We start from the raw sequence: 9,036 nt of genomic DNA on the forward strand, positions 1-9,036 counted from the left end.
GTGAAGGCAGGGGGCTGGACTCAATGACCTTTCAGGGTCCCTTCCAGTTCTCTGAGATGGGTATATCTCCATATATTAAGCTGAACAAAGCCTGGAGTCTTGTGGAAGTAGATAGGTCAGGATGGGCTGGCTACTCCCAAGGGCTCAGAGGTTCTGAAGCCTGAGCGAGTTTGGATCACCCTGCTCCGGATTCAGGCCCAACTCAGGTGTGAACTGGAATGGTTGCTCCTGTGATGATGCAGAGTTTAATGCTACTGCAGGGCCAGATTGAAGTTTGGCCCAGCGCAGCGGCTCCTGCTCGAAGTAATGGGGTGGCATTAAAGGAAGGGAAAGCGTGGGCTGGAGGAGGCGGAGGAGAGCAAGACGCAATGACAGCACCGAAAGCTTGGGCACTTTAGATCTAGATGGGACGATGCACCTGCGAACATGTTGCAGCGGGCAGTCCTGTGCTCAGTTGTGTGGGACAAGCAATGTGGGGGGAGGGTCCTCTTTTCCCCCCCCCATCTCCATTTGCCATCCTCTTCTGAGAGGAAGGGGGGCCTTGTGACCCAGGGCTACGCGCTGCCCATGTGAGTCACTTAATCAGTTCCGCATCTGAGAGATGGGGATAATATAATCCTTTCTTTGTGGTTTTCCTGCTGGAGCCTATGAGCTATTTGGGGACTGGACTTTGTACAGCCCCTAGCACACCGGGGTCCTGCTCTCAGGAGGGGCACTGGTGGAACCCCAGTAATAACAATCCCTTTGCCCAGTGCCCTGTTCTAGAGCCATTCCCCAGCCTGATTTGAAATGTCCTGAGGGGGCGGTGGGGTAGGAGGCTCGTTCAATCTCTTTCTTTCCCCTTCCCCCTGCCCCATTTACTCCCCGATTCCTGGAACGGGCACGGCCAGGACCCCTGGCTGTAAAATCGCTTCCTTTGATTCTAATTACAACATGAGCTCTTCCAGCCCGGCCGGCGCAAAGTGTAACAACAATCAAAGACCACGCAGGGGCCCAGAGGGTGCCAAAAAGCCCCAGCTAATACCAGCCCTGCCAACCCCCCCCAGGAAAAAGACACAAATGCTGCATTGTTAGCCCGAGACCAACTAGATTCCTGCTCACTTCCCAGCCAAGCTGCGCGTCCGAGGAGGATCTGATTCGATCCTCCCTGGTTGTTCGTCTTCTTTTATTAGCTTGCTGGACTCAGCTTGGCCTCTCGAATCAGACTACGGCATCCGGCTGGAGAATCGCCTCACCCCGCCACGGTCCGCGTCCGAAGGAGGCTGCGGCGCCAGCCCTGACCCCCAAGCAGATCGGGCTCCCTGGAATGCTGCCGGTCTTTCTTTGCCCCATTCGCTGGCAGTGGGCCAGATCCTCAGCTGCTGTAAATCGGTATTGACATGGATGGAGCAAGGCCGATTTACACCCGGGGAGAATCCAGGCCTTTCTTCTGCCCTTCTGCATGTTGGATCAGTGTACTCTGAAGGCAGAATTTGGCAGGTGTGAGTACGCCTTTAAGAGCAGGGCATGATGGGAGCCCCTGCAGGGGTATAAAACAGAGCACTGAGGCCTCGCGCTCACTCTGGTGGTGCCTGTGATGAAGGGGAATGTAACGCCCGTATCTTGGATATTGAACCAGGTCCTTCAAAGTTGCCCCACAAGCCTCAGTATCTTGAGCCAAAGAGCTAAGTGATGGCAAATCCTATGGATTGGGGAGGGGAGGGGGATTCTAAATTTGGGGGTACTCTCTGCTTTTTGGACAGAGATCCTCTGTCTGGCTGTGAATTCTGTAAAGTTTGTGCCATGTGTCTAGAGTGCCAGGCGTATCTTAGTGAATCAGCTGGGTGCGGAGAATTTGGGGACAGCCCCCAGAGCTGCCCTGAGCAGCGGTTTGAGTTTAAGGGGGATTTTTCCAAGCCCATGTCAAACAGGAGCTGAGACTTCTTGGAAACCTGAGCGCCTCCAAATGGGGCCATCAGCGTAGGGACTGGGGCAGGATTCTCCTGTCCTCTCCCCAGTGCTGCTGGGGTGCTCAGCGCTGGGCTTTCGCTTTGTCCTGTTCAGAGGCCAGCTGTAGCGGCCACAGCTGGGTCTGGGTTTGGATTCCAAAGCGCCGATGCCCTGCTGCGGTTGCCAACCCTCCAGGATTGCCCAGGAGGCTCCAAGAATTAAAGATTAATCTTTAATGAAAGATGATGTCATGTGATGAAACCTCCAGGAATACCTCCAACCAAACTTGGCAACTCCCTCCCTCCCTTCTTCCCCGAGGCCTTCCAGGTCTTCAGGCTTATGGGTTTCAGGCCCAATCAGATGAAACAATAACGCGACCTCCTCTCTCCAGATCAGCGTGGGGAGTGTGTGTGGGGGGGCGTACCCCCCCTTCAAAACTCCCAAGGCATCATCTTCCTGACCCTCCAGTCTCTCTCCCGCGACGGCTTTGTCAGGGGGTTGCCCTTTGCTCTCGCAGGGGCCTGTTCCACATTTACGCTCTCCCATTCGGGAGCGGCCCCTGAAATAATTAAACCATTTGTCACGGTGGGAATCGCTTTCCTTTTTGAAAGGCCGGTTGCCTGCCTGTGCCTCCTCCCCACCTCCACCCACCCTGCCAGGGTCGCTGCACCTCCGGTGTGGGCTTTCGTTACCCCAGTGCCGTAGGGGATTGCATTCCACTTTTCCTTGCTGGGGGAGGGGGGTGGGGAGGAGATTGAATTCCCGGCACACTGAGGCACTGAAAGGTTGCAGAGTCCAAGCTCTGGAGGGCTGACTCTGAATAACATCTGCAGAGCCGAGCGGGGAAGCAGAGGTCTCTGCCAGACACAGGAGATCAAGCCCGGTGCGTGCGAGGTCATGCCGCAAGGAGGACGCCATTTTGAAGAGCGCCTCACCCCCCTCCAGCAACCGGGCACGCATCGTGCGAGGCCAAGTCGTGTTGCCGGTGGGGACGGAGCAGCACGCTCTTCAAAATGGCACCCTCCAGGCATGATGCTGGACACGGGCCGAACCATAGAAAAACAGGCTCGCAACCGCATGAGCGGCCGGCCTGCTCAAGAATTCCTGTTGTACTGTCGTCCCCTCTGCCAAGCAGCAGCCGGTCTATGGGGCGGGCGGCCTTGCATCTTCGTTTCTTGTTGGAGAAGTTAATGAGGCAGAATCTGGGGATCTGCTTAGTGAAACTTGCTTGTTCAGACTTTATAGCCTAGCCCTGGAAGAGAGGTGGTTGCAAACGGCACTCGGGCAATCCCTTCTTTGAGAAACCTCACCCCAGGGAGCAACTCTGCACCCCAAAACTGACTCTAATTAGAGCGATTAAGGCAGAGCGCAAACTCCCTTGCTACGTGGAAGAACTGCCCCTAGAAGAAACAGCATCACAGAATTCACCCCAATGCAGCGTTTCTTCCAAGACTAAAAACTTGCTCGCACACCTGCCAAGAAAATGAACTTATAAGACTACGTGAAACAGCGCCATCTGGTGACCCCCCCCATAACAAATACTTATCACAGCTCTGCCCTGGGGGTTCTCTGTCTCCAGGGCTAATAGAACCAAAATGGTGGCTCCAGTCACCCTCTTCCTCCACATGCTGCGGAAGCTTTCTTGATAGAAATATTGCGATTTCAGGCCCATTTCAAGTAAAGGCTTTGTAGGTGTATGTTGGGGGATATGGGAAGGCAAGGGCTCTGTGTGTTCTGTGGCTTGGTGATTCTGCCTTAATAAAATGTCCTTAGCTCAGAGCAGGGCGGGAATGGCCATGCATAATTGCATCAGTCTTCATGTTGTCTTTGCACAGAGGCATGTTTAGTTAGATCAAAGCCAGATTATGCCGGAGAAACTGGATGAGAACAAAGAACCAGCCCTTTAAAGATTACATCAGGGAGGTTCTCCCGGCTCCCAGGGTGTGTGCCAGATGCACTTTCCCTGAAAATAAAGCCTACAGATGACTTCCTGACTGCCATTGTCCTGACATGACGAGGGAATAGGTGCAAGGACTGTGAGCCAGAACACCTGGGTTCTTTCCCCAGGTCTGGGAGGGTAGAGTTGTCTAGTAGTTAGAGCAGTGGGGACTGGGAGTCAGGATATCTGGTTTTTGTTTTGTTCCCGCCCCCCCCCCCCCACCAGATCTGGGTCAGGAGCATGATCTAAATATTTGTTAGACCGGGCAGGTTGAGGAATCAGGAGGATGGACGTGGTCTATTCCCAGGTCTGGAAGGGGAGTATGGTCTACTGGTTGGCGAGTAGGTACTATTTCCATTTGAAGGCTGGACAGCTGGAAGCAAACAAGACTCCCCTCCTGTTTCTTCTGGGGGCTTCTGGGCAAGGGTGCTGGAACCTTTGTAGAAGTGGGGGGGGGCCAAGGCCAAAGCATCTTCTCCCTCTCCTCAGTTGGCTGCTCTGACGATGAGACAGCTGCCCTCTCTTCTGGCACCACACCAGCCCCTGGCGGGCGGAAGGTGTAATTGCAACGCCTCCCCGACAGAATCTATTATTCTGTGGGGGAACAAAAATCTCTGGGGACATGAATTCTGCGCTTATGTTTCTTTTGTTAAATAGGGGAGGGGGGCATCGCCCCCTGGTTCCGGCGCTGGTGCTTCTGGGTAACGGAGAATGCACTGAGCAGGGGCCCCAAAGGCTTATGAGTAACAGACAATGTGGCACTGGGTCTGGGCAGGAGCAGGTGGGTTTCTGTTGCAAGGACCATCTTTAAAATGTGTCTGTGCTGCCGTGGGCCACTGAGCCCCGGGGAGGAGCTGACCGAGAGGATGTTTTGTTTCTTCTCTGGGGGTAGAGTTAATCCCAAACCACAGGGCCTGGTTTGACTCTGATTTACACGGGTGTTAATCAGGTGCTTCACCGGTGACTCCAGTGGCTCAAGGATTTTACTCTGGGGACGCAGGGCCTGATCCAAAACCCACTGAAGCTGATGGAGCGACTCCTGTTGTGTCTCCTGCAGCCTGGGGAAAATCAGGCCCACAGTGCATGTGCACGGGGCGTAAATTAGCGGCCATATGCATCTCTGAGGGATGGCCAGACCTCTGACGCATATGTTTGCAGGGCCCATGCAATGCAGAAAAGCACCGCCAACCCCTGCCCAAGTCGAGTTTCTCTGCTAACGCGGGTGCGTCGCTGCACCGCGCGCTGTAATTTTGCCGTCAGCCTTGGCACTGAGATCACTGCAGTCTGGTACACAAAAGAGAATTCCTCCTCCTGGGTCATTAATTGTGTAAATACCGGCTGGGCGTTGAACCATTTGCAAGACTCCTTGGGAAGGGAAGGTTGTCAGAATGCATTTCTCTAACACACAGCGCGGGGACAGCCTGTGACGCACGCGCCTGCCCGGATCAGAAACTTTTTGCAAGCCCGTCTGTCTTTGTCGCGCCGGTTGGGGCCGTTGGGAATAGACTCAAGACAAAGGGTATCGAAAGCAGATAGAAGAGATGGTCTTGTTGTGGTTAAGGCATGGAGATCTACCTTCAAATAAGGGGCTGTTATAAAGAAGACCGTGATCAGTTCTCCATGCCCACTAAAGGTAGAACAAGAAGCAATGGTCTTCATCTGCAGCAGGGGCGATTTCAGTTAGTTGTTATAGGAAAAACTTTCTAACTGTAGCTCTGGAAGAGGCATCCAGGGAGGTGTGTGGAATCCCACTCAGTGGAGGTTTTTAAGAACAGAGTTGGACAAACGCCCCTCGGTTTAGAATTAGAATTAATGGAGATATCCTATCTCCTAGAACTGGAAGGGACCTTGAAAGGTCATCGAGTCCAGCCCCCTGCCTTCACTAGCAGGACCAAGTACTGATTTTTGCCCCAGATCCCTAAGTGGCCCCCTCAAGGATTGAACTCACAACCCTGGGTTTAGCAGGCCAATGCTCAAACCACTGAGCTATCCCTCCCCCCAGTTTACTTGGCCCTGCCTCCATTTCCGTGATTCTAAGCAACAGAGCTGCCTCCTAAGAGTAACGGAGCTTCCAGCTTCCCATGCCCCCTCCCGGCCCGGGCCTCTAGTCCCTATGGGTGGGGCAGCACCTCCCTTTATGGCGACAAAGGGTTTTTCACATGGGGTGAACTGGGCCTTTCGGTGAATCTGAATCTAATCTCTCTCCGGTGACCTTAGAGCCGCAGCAGCCTGGGGAGACAGAGTCCTGCTCTCCCGGCCCTAAGAGAGGGAGGGAGAAAGGGGCAACGGGGCCCCTCCACGCCCCCTTGCATCCCTCCCAGACAAAGCCGGGCCGCGTTCTCTCCCGCCTTGATGGGAATGGTTTTCAGCAGCCCCCTTTCTCCCAGGCGCCTGTGTCAGAGGACCTGCCCCCTTTTGCCCCCGACCTGGTCCATCATGGCTTTGTGTGACGCCGTTTTAATTAACTTTCGCTCTGAAATGGATTGATTGCTGTGTCCCATGTGGCAGGAGGGAGGCTGTAATGTGGATCCACCATCAGGCAGTTCTCCCGCCTGTATATTCTCTGCGGGAAGTTGCTGGATGCAACTCCTCTCTCTCTTACCCCCTAGCGCCTTCCCCATCTTCCTGTAGGCTCTCCCTCGCCTGAGGCATGGGGAGGGATGGACACCATTTAAAGGGGGGCCCAGTCGTTTTGGACCCACATGGCTCCGCTTTCAACACACATAGTCTGTGGGTCCCCGTCCCAGTCCCTGCTGGAAGTGATCCAGTCCAGAGCGTCTCTCTCAGCCCAGCTCCTCGCCTGCTCAGGAACTAGCTAACATCCCAGGGCTGTGAATCTCTCCCCTGTCTCCTCTCTCCTCATTAACCTGGGGACAGCGCTGCCCTCCTGCCGGAAGCGCAAATCGGCTTTAAATAAGCCCCGTCTGGAATGGCGCTTGCAAGGGCCGGGGGAATGGCCCTGTAAACATCCATCCCCAAATCGCAACCCGCTCCTCCTTCGTGAGCTGTTCACCTATTAGCAGGGCCGGCTTAAAGAGATGGAGTCCCTGGTGGGTGCTGTCTGGCCAGTAAAGTTGGCCTAAGAACTAAACCCTTGGTATCTAAGCTGAGCAATGGCTGGAAAAATGGCTTACACCTCTGTTTGCTCCCGGGAAAGCAAACTAGCTGCACCACTTAGCAAGGAGTTAACTAATGTAGCCCTGCAGTCACCCCCCTCCCCGCATGGTATTGCTGGGGACTATCCTAATTTTACAGAGGGGGGGAAACTGAGGCACAGAGCGACGCTACAATTTGCGCCCATGGGCACCCAGCAAGGCCGAGCCAGGAATAGACCACAGGAGTCCTGACTCCCAGCCCCTTGCTCTAAACATTTCTTCCCGAACTTGAGATTGGAACCCAGGTGTCCTGACTGGCTGACCGCTGTTCTAACCACTAGCCCCAGCTATCTGATGGGGTCAAAGTTAAGGCCGGGCAAACCAGTTGGGATGAAATAAGAATTCCACCCTCCCTCCCCCGGACCCTCCAATCAAACTCACCCCGAACTATTTCTGAGTTATCAGGAGCATGAATGGTTAACTCGTGAAATGTCTCCCCTTCGCTTTCAGAGGAGAAGGCCCTGGCGTTGTGGATGCCTGGCCCGAGTCTGCCAATCGCTAGAGGGATTTGATGCTACGGGGGGCACCCAGCGTGTGCGGAGTTTGTTGGATCTGAACCTAAATGCTTTGAAGGCTGAGGAAGGGTTTGTGAGTCAGACGCAGCGCTAGAAATCAGGACTCCTGGGTTCCCTTCCCAGCTCTGCGCCATGTCACGATGAAAATGTCACTCCGAGAACGCCTCTGTCGAGGTGCTTGCTGGAACGGAGCCCCGGCGAATCACTGAGAGCCTGTGTTTAGGGTGCAGGACGCCTGGGTCCCTTCTCCAACTCTGCATTGCGACGTTAACGACATGCCCCCAAACCTGCCTTTGTAAGAACCAGATCACTACGGTCACAGGGCTATGGGCTAGCACCTGTGACCTGGATGCCTGGGTTCGCTGTGGAATCCTTCCCTGGCTGTGCTCTCCCTTGCTGTCTTTGGGCCTGTGAAAAGGGGGAGACTAATGCCCCCAGTATGTGTCCATTGCGAAGCTGGGCTTTGCCCCAGTTCGGCAACGTGGCAAAACACCTGGGCGCGGAACTTGGGCGCAAGTCACTCACGCCCTCAGGTCGGCACGCCGAGGTGGGTTAATGACAGGCTAACGTAGCCGGGTGGTGGGTGGACAGGGAAGAAGGGGGCCTCGTCAGGCAGCCTCCGAGAGGGTTGCTGGGGAATTTGATCTGCAAAGGGCCCTCCGGTCTTGTGGCTCGTGCGCTCGCTCTGGGAATGTTCACGCATGGCAGGACCCGGGGAATTTCCAACCTGTGAGCGGGGGATGAGCCGGGCTGGTGACAGGGGTGGGCGAGCTGTAGCCAGAGCAAGCCCAGGGTTGCAAAAAACTGCGGATGCATCGGTCCCCAGCCTGACACGGGGCACAATACACAGAATGTGTGCAACACACACGCTGCACCCAGGCACCGTACACACCACCCAGCGAGAGAGACGCAATCACACATGTAGACAATAAGGCTGGACAGACCCACCGCACAAAAATAAAGACACACACGTGTGTGTATATATATATATATATATATATACACAGCCACAACATGCACACCCAGACTCATGCAACGAAATACACAGCACGTCTCACACACACATTCATGCTGTCCCGTCCCCTTCCAACATTCCCCCGATGAAAGCCGCACACACAGTCGAATGCACAAGGGGGGTTACACCGTGCAGCCACACACATCCCAACATACACCCGGGTACAAAACACCCACCCAAATAACTATGCACCAGACACAAGCCCTCCACGTGGGCAATCCGTCCCTCCTGCAGCTGTGACACCCACCCGCGCAGCAAATAACAAGGAAACATGCGCACGCAGGCACCATCCTAGACGCCACCGGGCCTGATTCTGCTCCCACTCACCCGGCCTTTTGCCCTGGTCTGGCTCCATTGCCTCCAATGGACCCGTTCCCTCTTGACCTCCGGGTGACTGAGATCAGAGTCAAGGCCCCATTCCCGTGCGTTGCTGGGCGGTGGTGCTGGCTGCAGGAAAAACAGACTGGCAGTCAGTCAGGTCAG

The sequence above is a fragment of the Terrapene carolina genome, unplaced genomic scaffold (genome assembly GCF_002925995.2).
Source record: "Terrapene carolina triunguis isolate 2854851 unplaced genomic scaffold, T_m_triunguis-2.0 Scaffold227, whole genome shotgun sequence".
NCBI lineage: Eukaryota > Metazoa > Chordata > Testudines > Emydidae > Terrapene > Terrapene triunguis.